Below are 16558 nucleotides of genomic sequence, written 5' to 3' on the forward strand. Positions count from 1 at the left end.
CTCTAATCTTTAGATACATCCTCTCTCTCTCTCTCTCTCTATATATATATATATATATATATATACCCCATAATCTCTTTCTCTCTCTATATATACCCATCCCTTCCCCCTCTCTCCCTCCCTCATCCCCTCTCCCTCCCTCCCTCCCTCCATCTCTCTCTAGATACACTCACTAATCTCTCTCTCCCTTTTCTCTAGATATATCCCCTAATCTCTTTCTCCCTCCCTTCTCTCTGAATACACCCTCTCTCTCTCTCTCTCTCTCTCTCTCTCTCTCTCTCTCTCTCTCTATATATATATATATATATATATATATATATATATATATATATATATATATATATATATATATATATATATATATATATATATATATATATATATATATATATATATATATATATATTCCCCCTATAAAATATATAATATTATTTCTAGTTAGTAGTAAATATAAGGTTAAGATTATGTATATAATTTACTAAATGCTTACTATAGTCACATGTAGAGTTAGAGTTAGAGTTAGGATCCAAGATTTATAATTTTATCTATATGACACTTATTGCTATGGTTAGGGTTGATAAGTGGCTCAATGTTACACTAAAATAAGGGACATGGTTAAGGGAAGTATGAGATTTTGGTGCAGTATTGAGTATTTGGAGTTTAACTATGGTTAAATTGGGATATAGGTTTTAAAAATTATTTGAATAGTTGAAATTTTTTAATTGTATATTGTTCATGAAAGGAGAATTTTAAGTCCCAATACAGCTATTTAGATGATGTAAAAAGTGTGAGAGATAAGAATCAACTTTATAGAAAATATTTCTCCATGATGATGTAAGAACATATTATATAGAACATCAAGAATCAATAAACATTCCTATCATGAAGAACATCAGTGCAAACTTATGATTTTATTTCTTAATTTAAATATTTAGTAGCCACATCCATTAAGGATAGCTTTTGTAAAAGTAAGTTTATTTTTTCTTGTTCTCTTCTTCATGAAAATTACATAGAAAAATGAGGAACCACAACTCCTAATACAACTAGTTAGAAGTAGTGAAAGTGTAAAACCAAAGACAAGAATGAACTATTTTTTTAGGCCCAATTTTTTGGGGTCATATTTTTGGGCCCTATTTTTTCGGGTCATATTTTTTCAGGCCTATTATTCTAGCCTCCATTTGGCTTTCTATTATTTTGGCCAGCTATTATTTTGAGAATGTTTTTTTTAATTTTATGATTTTAATAATTTAATAATTAATTTTAAAGTTTTTAACTGCTCCCCTTTCATTTTTATTGACAAGGAATTTATTTTGGCATATTCTCACACTGAGCATTTGTGTTGCCATTGTATAGAATGCCCCTCAGTTTAAATATTATGTTAGATGATCACTATAATTTATATAGATTGAATAATTTGTGAAACATATTTTCATATGGTTTATGCATGAAGCTATCTATATTTATTTACATTTTTGTAGATGACTTATTTTACTCTTCTTTACCATTGGGTATTTCACTTATAGACATTTTTACCCATTGAAATTTATACGTATTCTATGCCTTATTTATTGTTACATGATACTTATGTAACATCTATTGACATCCTTAGTTTTTCATTTAGCTTCATCATAGTCAATATTCAAGTGACATCTTTATTTTACACTATTGAATATATTTACACAATTATCATAATCATGTTATACTTTGTCATGTTTTTGTGCCTTAAATTGGTTATATATTCTTATACTAACTTTATTACTTAACATCCTTTTATTTGTAACTAATAAAGGGGAAAATTTATGTCTTTATTATATTTTTGTAAGTTTTATCTTGTTGTAACAAATTGATAACCCCACAAACATTTCTTGGCTACTTTCACTAATATTTAAATTTAAGTTTTGATTTTCTCCTAGTAAATCCTTTATCAATCTTATATATATTACTTTCATATCATTGTCCTTATTTTTATTAGTTTTGAGGCTAGACCATGTTTAGTGAAGTAGAAGTTAGCTTCATTATGAAAGTGTAACACACTTTAATTTTGAAGTTTTTTGGATTGAGTGCTTCTTATTGCATATCTTGAGTGAATTCATATCTTTTAAATTTTTTTATGGATATTCATTTTTTATGTTAATATTATTTTAACTTGTAATATAATTATATATGGTAGTTCACATAAACATTGAAGTGAGGGAGAATGTAATAGTAAAAAGTTATTACCTATATGTTTTTCAATTGTATTTTGGTCTCTATTCAATAAGAATACCCTTTGTGAAGTACCATATCTATGAGTGACATATTCTTGCATGAATTTGAGTGATTGAATTTCTCTTTGCAATTTTGAAAATCACACTTTCCTAAATCCATAATTGTTTATTCCCCAAGGCCAATCATGTTTTTCATATCACCCATTTACCATTCTATACAATATCCACATATCTAGACTTAATATAGGCTATTTTGATAGTTGTGAATTTGAAGTCATAACATTCTAATAATAAAACAAAAAATCAAGTAGATATTCCTTACATACATTCTCACTTGTGATTATTACACATCTAGTACACTTTTCTACTTATTTGTATTTTTTATTTCAATACATTTTGTTATTTAGATAAAATAATGCTAGATCATCCTAGTAGATGGAGAAGGAGAGAAACACATAATCAGATAACATTTCTTTTGACATCAATTAGATCACCCAAGGCTTGTTTATTGGTTTTTGCTATTAATGATCATTTCTCCATATCTAGTAAGTCGGAACCACCAAGGGTCCAAGTAAGGTTAACATGAGCATCACAGTCTAATACACTCCATAAGTTTGTAAACATATTTAGCTTTCTTATTGAAATATATTTATCAAAAAATTGATGAAAACAAGTCCTAATAGTAATTACTTTTTTTATATTAATTTCTATTGCTCAATTCTAGGTTTACATGCCAGCTCATTTCTACACTCATAAAATTTGGTTATGCAAATGATGATCTAAAGATCTAAGCCAAAGTGAAATATAATTAGCTCTTACGGATTCTAAAGCAAAACTTGATCAAAGTGCAAAATCATAGCATTCTAATAAATAACTTGTTGGCATAGTCATGATAATCATATTGTCATAAAAACATAAGTTAACATGTATTTAAACTCATTTCATTCAAATCATAACTCGTATACCTATATTATTATTGTATAATCTTTGTATGTCCTATCAATAATTCCATTGAGCACATAACCAAATCGTATTCCCTATCTTAAGTAGTAGAGAGATTAATTTTTTTTTTTAAAATCTCAAAGAAAGTTATTCAATTTTATAATTGAATATGGAAGTGAAGCTTAATCGATCAATTTGACACACACCAAATTATGTTTACAGCTATAATATTTTAAAAATCTATTATTTGAATAAATTCAATTCCCACTAAGTGGAAATAAATATTCAATTTATTTAACAGTGAAAGCATAACAGTTTTATTTTTGAAATATCTCATACTTGAAACATAACAGTTTTATTTTTGAATATCTCATGTTTCAAACAAAGCAATCCTAACATGAGGCTAGTATCACGATGAGAGTAAGTATGATAGTGTAACTATTTATTCAGACATAAAACAAAACCCTCTCAATTGATGTTCCTACAAACACGAGCATACTCCCATACTCTCCCTGGCTTGCAAAGAAACCCTTTGTGCGGAGCACAGTGTTTATCCTCCCTGCATTTACACATCTTATCCAGTGCACATCCATCTCTCAACTCCTCCACATTTTTTCCTTCTAATCCAAACAAACCATCCGTCCAATCATTAGAAAACACTCCCGCTGGGTCAAGCCTCTTCTTCACCTTCAAAAATCCTTCAAAATTGACTGCCCGTCTGGCCAAACCTCCAAACAAGTGACCTCCTGACTTTGCCCAGTGCAGCCCCCCTCCATACTTGTCTATCAACATCTGCTCAATCTCTTGATACACGTCTTCATTCCACTTGGGCGTACCGTCTTCCCTTGGTTGATAAGTCAGGAGCTCGATTGTAACAACATCCTCAGTGGGTCCAAGGTACACCTCAGACTTCTTAATAGACCGGAGATATATTACATCACTGTCACACATTCTTTGGGGATTCAAATCTCTTATTTTTTTCACATCCTTCACGGCTTCTCGGAATCGAGACACAGGAACTCTCACTTCAACATCAAAAAATAGAGTCGTGTGCACGCGTCGGTCCCAGGTACATGTTGTCTCATTTTTATATAAAATCTGGGTGGGAGTACAACTCTCATCAATTTGTTCAGGGATTTCTTCGCATTTACCAGATGTCTGCATGCGATGGTTGAAACCGACGACTGGGTACCCAGTGAAGCGTTTCCCGTCATTCGAAAACCCAAGGCCATTCGCTGCAATTTGAATCGTTCGGTTTCCAACAAGATTGCAAATTGCATCCACGTCTGCTTCCGCCAGGATTGAATCGACTGAAAAGGCAATGGCGTACCCAATAATAAGTTATTATTCAGATTAGTCTTATTTTACAAAAATTACAATCGATTTGGATTTGTATAAAAGTTTGAAATGTTAAAACTCTCACCTTGATAAGCACTGGCTTCAATGTCAGCGAGAAAGGGAAGATCTTGGTAAGTTTCCCATTTAACTCAAAAAGGAATAGAGAGAAGGGGAAGATAAGAATGAGAAAACATTTATCATTTTAAGAAGTTTAAACTTCCAAAATTTTGAAAAAAAGGAAAGATTCTAATTTAATTATGTTTTATTTTTATTTGTGAAAGATAATGATATTAAAAATAAAAATAAATAAAAATTGTGAGGATTTATTTATTTTAAAAATTTATAATTCTTCAAAAATTTTAAGATTTTGGAAGATTTAATTGAATTAAAATTTTAATTAAATTATAAATTTGATGAAGGCACACTCTACTACCACTGACAAAGGTATGCTCTGATACCACTAATGAAAGGCCAACACCACCCTTACAAACTCACAACCAAGATCACAACAAGATGGAGACAAGAGAGATGACAAAAATGCTTCATGAAAGCATCCATTAATACTTGAAATTCATTACAATATCCTCCAAATGAAAGGACTCCAAATTCTTACAATATAAGAGATATTTGCTTACTAAGAGCTTCTACAAGAAATTACATCCGAAGAGCTTCTACTTGAAGAGCCTCACTTGAAGAGCTTCTATTTCTCCAACTTACACTTGAAGAGCTTCTACTTGAAGAGCTTGATTACAAATGAACATAAGTCTTCCTTAAATAGGCACTTACTACCCAAGGCATGATTTATCCACAACATTCTAGAATATCCACAACCTTCTAGAATTTCACCTACAACCTTCTACAATATCTACAACTTTATAGAATTTCCACCTAAATACAACTAAGCACCACCATGTGGCCCAATTACAAAATTAAATTTGCTTTATGGATCACAACAAATATTAAATGCATGATTTAAGGAACTTTCCACAAACTTCTAAGATGCCACCTACACACCTCGATTAATGGAATAACAACTATTTTTATTATTTTTCTATTTATGCCACCTATGCACCTTGAAAATAGAAATTCCTCTTTTTTCCATTTTTCCTAGTTTTAATTTTTTAATTATTTCCTTCCATTTTTGTCATTTTCTCTCTCCTTCACAATTTTTTTTCTTTTTTTCTTTTTTCCTTTTCTCTCTCTCTCTCTTTTTTTGTTGTGAATAAATAATTTTCCCATGCAAGATGCTCCTGCATCAGAAATTGAAGAAAATTAATAAGAAATTGAAGAAATTGAAGAAAATTGGGATGAAATTAACTTAATTAATTTTAAAAATTAATTTAGTTGAGAGAAATTAATTTAGTTGAGAGGAATAAATTAGCCAATTTAAATAATACATATTAAATATATAAACTATGAGACTTAGGGAACCTTGTCCTAAGTCTACATAAAGATTAGAGTTATCATATTAGAGTTAGAGACATTTTGGTGGCTTCTAGTAGTGTGTTCCTGATTTATTGGTAAACTTTAGATATTATATTTGTGAGCTACGATCTAAGATATTTGGCATGTGCGCTCTTGGATTTGGATAGTTTGATGGCACATGGACCTATTCTTAAGGGCACACATTCTCATGTTGTCATATGAGTTATGCATTGTAAACTTGGGTTGTGTCCTAAGTATTAATTTATTTCATGTATTTAATGTTTGTTGCAAAGTTGACTTGTGGCTTGAGGGTGTATTTAATGTGAGTGTTTATTTAATAACATGTCAAGTTGATCTATGACTTCATTTAGTATAAGTCTAGAGGGTCCTGTGATGTCTAGAGTCATCATTTAGTATGGAGTAGCTAAGAGGAGTGAAGTTGGTAGAGCTAGTAGATAAGTGTGGGCTTGGGAAACAAGAAGGTTGCTTGGTGTCTTGCGAGCACACATTTAGATTCCTCTTGGGGTTTCCTACTAGCTTATGGATCTGAGTTAGCTACACGTTGAATATTGTAAGGTCTTGCAAAACTATTATTGTAATTGTTGATGTATGTGGTCATAACCCATAAAGCCTTACATCTAGGCATGTTTGATGTAAATCTTATTATTTTATTTCAAGAATTGGTGTTATTTTGGATCTAAATCTCTGTATTATTGTTTATATTATGTTGTGTCCTATTTATTTTTTGGGGGCTAGAACATCTCTTTTAGGGATTACCCTGCCTTTAACTGCATCAAGTAGGGAATTGTGGAATGAATGATGATGTATTGTGATAGTCTATGTCATCTTTGAGAGAAGTTTTGGTTTCATTTAGTGGTGTTGTATCTTGACAATTTGTTTTTAAGTTGTGGACCTTGCTTGATATATCATTAATTATGTTAGGAAATTGGTTGAGAGCATCAACATCATTTATCAACATCCTTGCACTATGGGTCATAATGCATTTTGTAGTTTAAAGCTTCTCCAACATTATGTTTATTGACATAGCAATCATAAGTTTTTTCTTGTAAGTTTTTCTAGTGTATATAAGAAGTTAAATGTTTGCTAACCCTCTAGGAAGAAGATGAGAAATAGTTGAAATATCTTGCATAAAACTAATGGTATGACCACTATATTTGTATTTTCCTCTTGCATGGATGACTTGTAAAACTGGGATTACTCTAGCAATAAGCATTTCTTCTACTTGGGTAATTTTTTTGAGAACATCTGTTGTTTTCTAGGATCTAAGTTATTTCACTAGTATTTTTTGGATGGGTAGACCTATGTAGATTTCATTACATATGATGTATCTTTTTACTTTTGATAATGCACCAATATGTTCTCAAAACATTTTCATCAATTCAAAAAATTGTGTTGTGAAAATAGTAATTAGCATTAAAGCTAGTAGTGTATGTACTTTTGACCCAATGAAAGCTTGGACTAGTACTTGTTTGTTATTTTTTTGTCTTTTCAAATCATTAACAATGAGGGATTCTATTGTAGAGTTAGTAGTAATGTGTTCTATAGTTGGTTGACTTTATATAAAACCTTGTTTATGTTTTTGTAGTACTATGGTTTGTATTGTTGGAAGTGATGTTTCATTTTGGATAGAGGCCTTTTTTTTAAATCCTTGGATACACTGCCTAGCCAGAAATTTGTCTTTGTACCTATTGTAGTATGCTTGAATTTTTTTGTCTCTTATGTGGTATCGTTTCTTTTGTGGTTGAAATCTGTATTTGTATTTTGTAAAATATTTGTGATTGTTAAGTTCCTAAAATAAAAGGAAAGAAGAAATCAACAATTCAATCATTTTCAATGTGAATAATTCAAGTATAACAACTTATTAACTATATGTTTTACTTTAATTGGACCAAAACAACACATGAATTGATAAATCATAAAATAAAAAGGGAACACAATGAATTATAATAAATTGTGTAAAAAATAATACAACAACGTGACTTATTTCATGACGAGAGAATAATAAAGGAGGAACAAAAGGATAACACAGAGACAACAATGTGTTTTTGCATTTAATAGTTTTTGTATATTTCAGACGCCATAGTTGTGACATCTGTAGGGCTCTAAGGACCAGTTTAATCCAGCTCATATTACTAAATTATTGGTAAACTAGTAGTAAGTGTATATGTAAGAAAAATCAACAATTTAGTTCACTTCAATGAATTTATAGAGAATATTAAATAGGTTTTTAGGCATAGAAGCATTTCATGTCCATGTATCAATGTCATGCCTTATTATGATGTCAAAATTATTTCAAAATTAACTATTCCATTAAATTTATATATAAAGTTTTATAAAATAAGTACATAATGTAGTAGACTTTTTTTTAAAACAAATTGTGATATATAGATCCATTTCCGTTTTAAAAAGAATATTTCAGACGTGAAACTGGGTAGTTGAAAAGACAAGCATATAGTACAATCTTAACGAGAGGAAAAGTTATCTAAGCAATTCCAAGTTTCCACTTGCTCCTGGTAAGGAGCATTCATGACCCATTATTTTCCACAATCAATTGGATCCAATGCTTGCAATGAAAACAAGGCAAATTTTTTAGCCCTATCCAAAAGATAATCTATTAATCACTATCTTGAGCAAGAGTCAGCTAACGCTTCTCATCTTTTCAAGTGAAAGCGTATATGGGGAGAGGACTGAGTGTGTTTAACTTAGAAAGAGACAATGCGAGTGAAAGTAGGAAGTGCACAATTTCTTCCAAGGCTAGCGCAATGATTTGATGGAAGCAAAAATATTAAAGGAAGTAAGATCAAGATGGAACCTTTACGCCACCCATTTCATTCTATATTAGCTCTACACTGTTTGGAGCATTGACAATGAGAGTGTAGATTATAAATAGAGATGCAAATAGGTACATGAAAACCAAATAAAGATGCAACTTAATTTATTTGTATGTATTATACATAGATTATAAATATAAAATAGAGAGATTGCAAACTCAGGCTTAGAGAGTCTGAAAACAACTTACTTCACTTCAACGATGGAATTTAAAAGTTCAAAGCTCATAAGCAAAGCACTGCCTCTGAACCAAAATTTTAAATATAATCAGTGGAGTGTAATGGAGAAAGTGACCAACCGCTACAAGGATTTTCTAGAAATGTCAAATGAAGAAATTGAATGCCCTAAACAACTGCAGATATGGTAAGAACGAAAGCAATTCAAAATAATTAATTTTTCTTTACATTGGGGCTGACAATTTTCTGACAAAAAAATTGTTACATCCAAGATCAAAACTCCCACATATAAATCTATCAACTCAATCAAATATAAGTAATAGTTGCATATTTTGTAGATGCAACAATGTGTCAATAAGAAATTATAGTTAATTTTTTTAAAATTAAATTAAAATCAATTTATCATTGATTTACTTAAAATACAACTATTTATTTTTTCTAAAATAATTTTTCATGATTAAATAATATTTTATGAAATAGAAATATACTTTATTTAACATTTCAGATTATATTAACTACTCATCAATTACTAATAAGATTAACTAATCTATTGAAAGTTTAATTTACGAATTATCATTAATACTTCACCATACTAATTTTTTATTTTTTAAAGAGTATTACCCACTTCAAATATATATATATATATATATATATATATATATATATATATATATATATATATATATATATATATATATAAGAGTCTAATTTCAATCTTTAAAGTCTTAAACTTAGTAATGCCTAATTATTGAACATAGAAAAATCTATTAGATTTTGTTATTTTTTAAGAAGCTAAGAAAATTAAAATCTATATTATTTTGTTTTCTATATTGATAAAATTAATGCAAAATTTAAATATTAAATTTTCATCTTTTTCTTGCGAATAAAGAAATATGATGATCAAACAATTTTTTTTTAAGAAATAAAGAAAAATCAACATTAAGGTCTTGATTAAATCATACTTTCCTTATTATGAACTATAATCATGAAACTTCCTTATTTATCATTAATATTCATTTGTATTTTTGTTGTTTGCCACTTTTTTTTTCATGGTCTTGAAGATATTGTGGTTTCTATAAAAAGTAGCTCATTTTTTAAGGAAAAAATAGGTTGGCACGATTTTTGGAGTGAGCTCTAATGTCTGATAAATAATAATCTTACTTGGCCAACAACTAAAGTTCAACTTCACTATACAAGAGCACTCTTGAGAGAAATAAAATATTCTCTATAATATTCTTCAGGGGCATATACTCAATCTATATTACTCAAAATAAATCATTGTCATTTGCTTCAACCAACTTTTGTGATAAAGTTGTATTAGTAAAAGAAAGATTTGAGGAAAAAATTTACTCTTGTTCTTGAAAAATGCCAAAATAAAATGCCTATACCCCATTCTTATGGAATGCAAGAATCAATCAAATATTTTTAATTTTTTCTTGTTTACGTGAGGAAATACACCTTTTCAAAGATAATGAGCTAAAACTCATTTTCTATAGCACAAATAAGTATATTAGTTTAACACCTCATTTAGGAACCCAAGAGAAATAACCTAACATGATTCAATGTTTATTGAACCTTTTTTTCAATAAAATTTAAACAACACAAGATAACCATGTAGTAGCAATATACACATACACATCAAGTACATACAAGCAATTACAATTATAGTTTTCCATTCCTCAAGTGTTCCTTCACATTGACTCATGCTTAAAAAGTTTATAGTAATTAGTTTAAGTCTTCGATACATGTTCAAGAATCATAAGGAAATAATAGATACATTATCTCACAAGAAAATGCATAAGTACAACTAATACAATGGAATTACATCCACTACACATGTCATAGGGTATGCAAGAATAGATACAAGCACATCAAAATACAAGATACATGATAATGTACATACATCAACTGAATAGAGGTCTCTAAGATACGAGTAAGAATGATAATGGTACAACTACATCTATGAACATCCAACATCTTTCAAACTAAGGAGGACCCAAATGGTAAGAAGACACTACCTCCTGACTACGTGGTCACCTAGTCAGGCTTCCACTCCCACCTTTCAGCAAAGATAATGAACAATCCACAATCAACTAATCAATCATAAAACATTCCTAGAGAAGTAATCCTAATAGCCAAAAATACCTCAAGGATAACACAAACTACTCAAGAAGAAGAGATAATTAAAATTGAAAGGACACTGAATCCAATATCAACACCATATGCCAATTCAACATACAAATACCAAGTATAAATTGAGTATAAAAAATCAAGAGATAATATCAACGGAAGATATCCACTCTAAGTGTCAAAAGCACAACAACCAACAAATCACCAATTGTCATCAATGAAAGTAAATCATCAAAAATAAATAACATTTGACAATAAAACACCACTCATAAATAGATGACACTCATCAATAAAATTCAACTGTCAATAATAAATGACATCCAATCAATAAGTAACAACTCACAATGAATACAAGATCAAAAGTAACATCCAACAAGTAAACCACTAGAGACAATTATTAAAAAAAACTATGAAGGAGACTTAGGCTACATACTAGGGAGTGTTATCACATGTTCAAACTACTTGAGTTACCCTAAACTGGTCTCTCATTAGACCCCAGACCTTCAAGCATTGAGTTACCTTAGACTGGTCACTATGGACCCCAAACCCTCAACATGACAAATGTGAAACCAAAATTCCCTCTCATGAAGATGAGGAAAACTAGTCATACCTCTCACTATGTATCATCCAATTCCCATCCTTAGCCTATACAAGCACTTAAGGCATGGGTGAGGCAATATCTCTAACTTATCTTGTTAATGTGTGTCTAAATATTTTAAATTATTATGTTATCACTTGTTACACAACTTACAATGAGTTACTTTGGCAACCACTTTGGGCTCCGACCCCTATTGCAAGCCATTCTCATAGACATACATCTAGACTACCTTCCCAAAACTTACAAACTATAATTGTGTCCCATACCAAAAATGTAATATTGATCAAATTTGGTTCCTTAATATGGAACTTGAAAATAATATTGGTTCTCAAACCTCATGTTCTTATAAATACTCATCAAAAGAAATCTCATAAAATAAATATGAATGTGAATCATAAAATACATCATGACATTCAATCAAATAATTGTAAAAGAAACCTAAAAAATGCCTCTAGTGAACATCCTAACTTGGCCAACTAAACAATCCACAAAAAAAACCATTACAAAAATAAACATCACAAGACTATAAATAGAATATAAGAAAACACATAATTTTTAACTATATGATTTAATTCTATCATTTTATATTGTTTAGTTTGGATCACAATGGCGTGTTTAAATATAAAGTAAGAATATACATGTTAATATAAATTGTTATGCTAATATACTTATTTAAATCAATAAGTATTTAAATGTCAAATCTCTTTGTGCATCTAAAATACCATGCAATATTATCATGTTATTAATTTAAAAAATATTAAATCACAAATGATTTAATTAATAACATAAATGTATATTATTAGATTAAACATTAATATCAATTTCATTTCTAAAATACTAATTTGACTTCTATTTTAGTCCATTATTAATATTTACTTTTCCTTTAATTCATAATGCAACTAGAGATAACTCAAACTTGAAATTTTAATTTTAATTAAGTTATCTATAATTTCTCTCATAATACTAAATATTACTAACTAGATGATTATATAGTGGACTCCACTATAAATTCTCTTAAAATATAACTAAATACAATATATATTTATTAATTTATAACTCCATTTGTATGAATAAATATATAACTTATTATATCCCATCGAGTTTTAAAAGTAATTGATATTAAAAATCCACTTATAAGAAAATAAATAGTATTTATTTATTTAATTTTCAAAATAAATAAATTTTTTTTTAATTACTAAAATAAATAAATTATATTTTAATAGAATAAAAAATAATTAATAAATTAATTTTCAAAATAAATAAATTTTTTTTTAATAAAATAAAAATAAACATGCAATTAGTATTTTCACATGTCTTTGCTCTCTCAAATCATGCACCCATAATATACTCAGTTTTCTATCTTTAATATATTTGTTTTCGCATGCATTGATAAGTTTAGTTACAACATGTTTTCCTTTGAATTCATCTTTTTTTTTAAAAATAAATTTTGCAACCAATTTTTTTGAGATATAAGAAGAATATTTATCTTTATTTAGAAAATTCATGATAATCACATGGTTCTAATGACAAATTTAAAGTTGAAACCCTAGCTATTTAATTTAGTTTTTTTTCTTCAATTTTCTATAATTAAATTTTCTGTATATTATAAAGGGTTTTAAAAGAATATAATCATAATAACTTTCTAGTCAAGTTTTCTTGATCAATAAGTTTTCCTTTTCAAAATCTATAACATAATTCTTTATCCAATAAATTAATAACCATTATACAAGCACCTAAGAAGACACGAAGTAAATAGATCTTTCAATAAAATTCTACAATGGATTTTCAAACCCTACCTTAAAACCACAACTAAAATATAAGACAATCTATGAATGCATGTAAATCCAAACCCTCCAAAACTTTCAACAATTCTTTTGCTCTAATTCTAATTTTCGCTTCACAAAACCTGTATTTCACTCAAATGAACTACCAACCCCCTAATAAAGAACCATAACCCTGATTAGGGTTTCTATTCTCTAATATTTCAAAAGCCACTAACTTTATTGAAAATATTAATATTTTAATTGTTTAACCCTTTCATGCATACCTAAAGATCTTTTTAATTAAAATGATCTTTTATTTTCTTTTCCTCCTCTTTATTAATTAGTGTTAGCACTATTTAAAAGCATAATTTATTATTTAAATTAATAATAATAATTAAAGCTCATTATTTAAATGTACCTCTAATTTAATTATTATGAATTAAATAATTATAATAACGAATATTAAATCTTATTAAAAAAATTGGTGAAAAGTAGTTTTAAAAGCAAAAAAAGTTGCCCAATAGGAAGGGGTTATTTCACATCAAAAATGGAAACCAAAGTATTATTTCAACCAAAGTAACATAGATAGCCAAAGCCTCGATAATACGGGTGTCTCGCCACGAAAATGGACTAGCATTAAAACCTCTTGTAGAACCCCTAGCATATAAAAATAGTTCATTAACCTCCATGAAGAACACAATAAATGAATCATTAGACATGCATAGGTCCTACTAGTTGACAAGGGTGCTCACCACAAAAGTTCCTCTCGTACACTAGTAGGTAGATTGCAAAGAAACAGTGTAAAAAAAAAGTGCCAAAAAGGAAAACCAAGCAAGGTGCAGAGAGAATGAACTAGAAGACAGATGGACCTAGGTGCATAATCAACAAAATCTTCAAAAACTTGGTAAGTCAACCTGACCAGATAAAAATATTAGCACAAAATGGTGTATGAGTGACAAGAGTTGTAATGCAAAAATTAAGTTTTTCATCTATACCAAATATGTCCACTATCCTAGTTCCTCCTTGAATGCATCCTCCTCCTCTGCCTTTGCTAACAATCTTAGAATCAAAACCAATCCTACCAAACCTCTGAACATCTCAGCTACAAATAATGTCCCTATAGGTCATAAAAAATCCTACTTTCTTCCCTATTCTAGTTTAAACCCTAGCATCTCTCATTCTCACACCAATTTCCCTCAAGCATATATTCCACCCCATAGAAAACTTAATTATAAATTCCCCTTTCACCAAAATATTAGATCCACTAAGTCATTCCTTAACTAGCAGTCAAACACTAGCTTTCCTAGTTCTAGGCAAAATGATTATAGCGATGTCTTCATTCTTAGTAATGAAGATACTGAAGCAAGATGGATAGAATGATAAAATTTAGGAGTCTTGGCAATATGGAATGACCCTCAAGAAAAATCTCAAAATCTCATAAACTAGTTAAAGGACATCCGCAAAGAACATGTATATATTTCTATCCATTCCAATTCTTTGTTGTATCTGCATTGTCAAAATATAGAAATTAGAAAAGAGTTAATTGAAGCATCTTATTTACTTTACAAAGGACATTCTATAAAATTCATGTCCTAGAAACCTAATATCTACAATAGGATCTAAGTAAAATCAAGATTCCAACATGGTTTGAATGCCAAAACATCCCTCTAGAATTAAATCATAATCAAATCTTGTATAAAATTGGTTGTGGACTAGGAAATCTGATAAGCTTCAAAAACAACCTTAATCAATCCAACAAGGTCAGGCTCCCTAATTAACATAGATTTTGGACAATGGAAACCTATAACCAAAAATATTATCACTAACATATCGATTTATAATCTTACATTTAATAGGGCTATGGGTGAAATCAAAACCATTACTGATTCCACTTCCAATAGGAAAATATTATAGATAGAAAGAACTTATAAATTTAATAATATCTTTAAACCATCAATCAATGTCAATAAGAAAAAAGATATAAAAAAGGTAAAGGGAATTAGAAAGGAAGATTTCAAAATCACACATCATGAATTGATTCCAAACCATGCAATAGAAGAAGCAAAGGAGTAAGATCCAACATAAACTTTACCCCAAATTATCCTAACAAAATAGAAAGAATTAGAAATGTGGTGTTGTCCTTAAGTGCTTTTAGGACCATACAAAAGGTTTTGAACCAAACTATGCCTTTGAGAATAGAGGAATTTCTATAAGTGTAAAAGTTGTAAACATTGTATGACAAATTTGTAACTTTGCAAAGTTGTCATGACAACATTTCTTGAAATCTAGGAAATGACTCAAATGGGGTCCTAAACCCAACTTGAGGATCTAGATAGGATGGAATGGGATATATAAGGTAAGATACACTTCAATTAAAAAAGGTTGGGTATCAATTTGTATGGAATCACAAGTTGCAACACAAAATTTGATCACATAGCGTAGTTTTGCCATCATCTAGACCTTTAATGGATTGAGTGGTTTGCTATTATGCATTGATAAGTTATTATTTAATAAATATTTATGGAGTCGGTTATTGTTTTTGAATCTATTCTTATTCATTATGTAAATTCCTTTGGTTTATATTGGTTGGTTGTCCTAGACAAAACTAGTTTTGTAAAAATGTCTCCTACTTGAGTTCCCATGGTGAAAATTCCATGGCCAGTTGGAATCAAGAACTAGACTCTGTAAATATTGCAAATATGAATGTTGGAGGGTTGGAGTGCAAGGTAGCTATTTTTTCCTTTAATTTTTAGGTGATTGTTGGGGCATTTTGGCCAGTGGTTTACGTAGGACAATAGCAAGAAAACTTGCTAAATGATTTGTTGGTGCCAATCAGGAATTGGAGGAGGAAGATTTTTGAGTCCTTGATAGATGATTATAAGGAGTGTGGAGGAGTTGCACAAGGCTCCAAAGGCCTAGAACTCAAAATGGTCCACAAGCCCTAGAAACCCTTAAAAATAAGAGTTTGTTGATAGGAACATGTACGAACAGTATTGGAACCCAAGACCTAGGAAATCTTGGAGGTTAGGAGAACCTTAGAAGGAATCCCAAAGAAAGTTGGGGGTTCATTTGATAAAGTTGAAGTCTAAACTAAGTTTCATGTTTCTAGGAGGCCTAATTGGAGGGGAA

The 16558-nt window shown here is 29.6% G+C and overlaps 1 pseudogene; it reads right to left on the bottom strand.

The window, feature by feature from the left end:
- Nucleotides 1-3617: 3617 nt before the first annotated feature.
- LOC149556021 (putative truncated L-gulonolactone oxidase 7, mitochondrial pseudogene) overlaps nucleotides 3618-16558 on the bottom strand; it is a 48783-nt pseudogene continuing 35842 nt past the window's right edge.

The sequence above is a fragment of the Cupressus sempervirens genome, chromosome 5, assembly GCF_028749045.1.
Source record: "Cupressus sempervirens isolate cs-2001-9-10 chromosome 5, ASM2874904v1, whole genome shotgun sequence".
Lineage (NCBI taxonomy): Eukaryota > Viridiplantae > Streptophyta > Pinopsida > Cupressales > Cupressaceae > Cupressus > Cupressus sempervirens.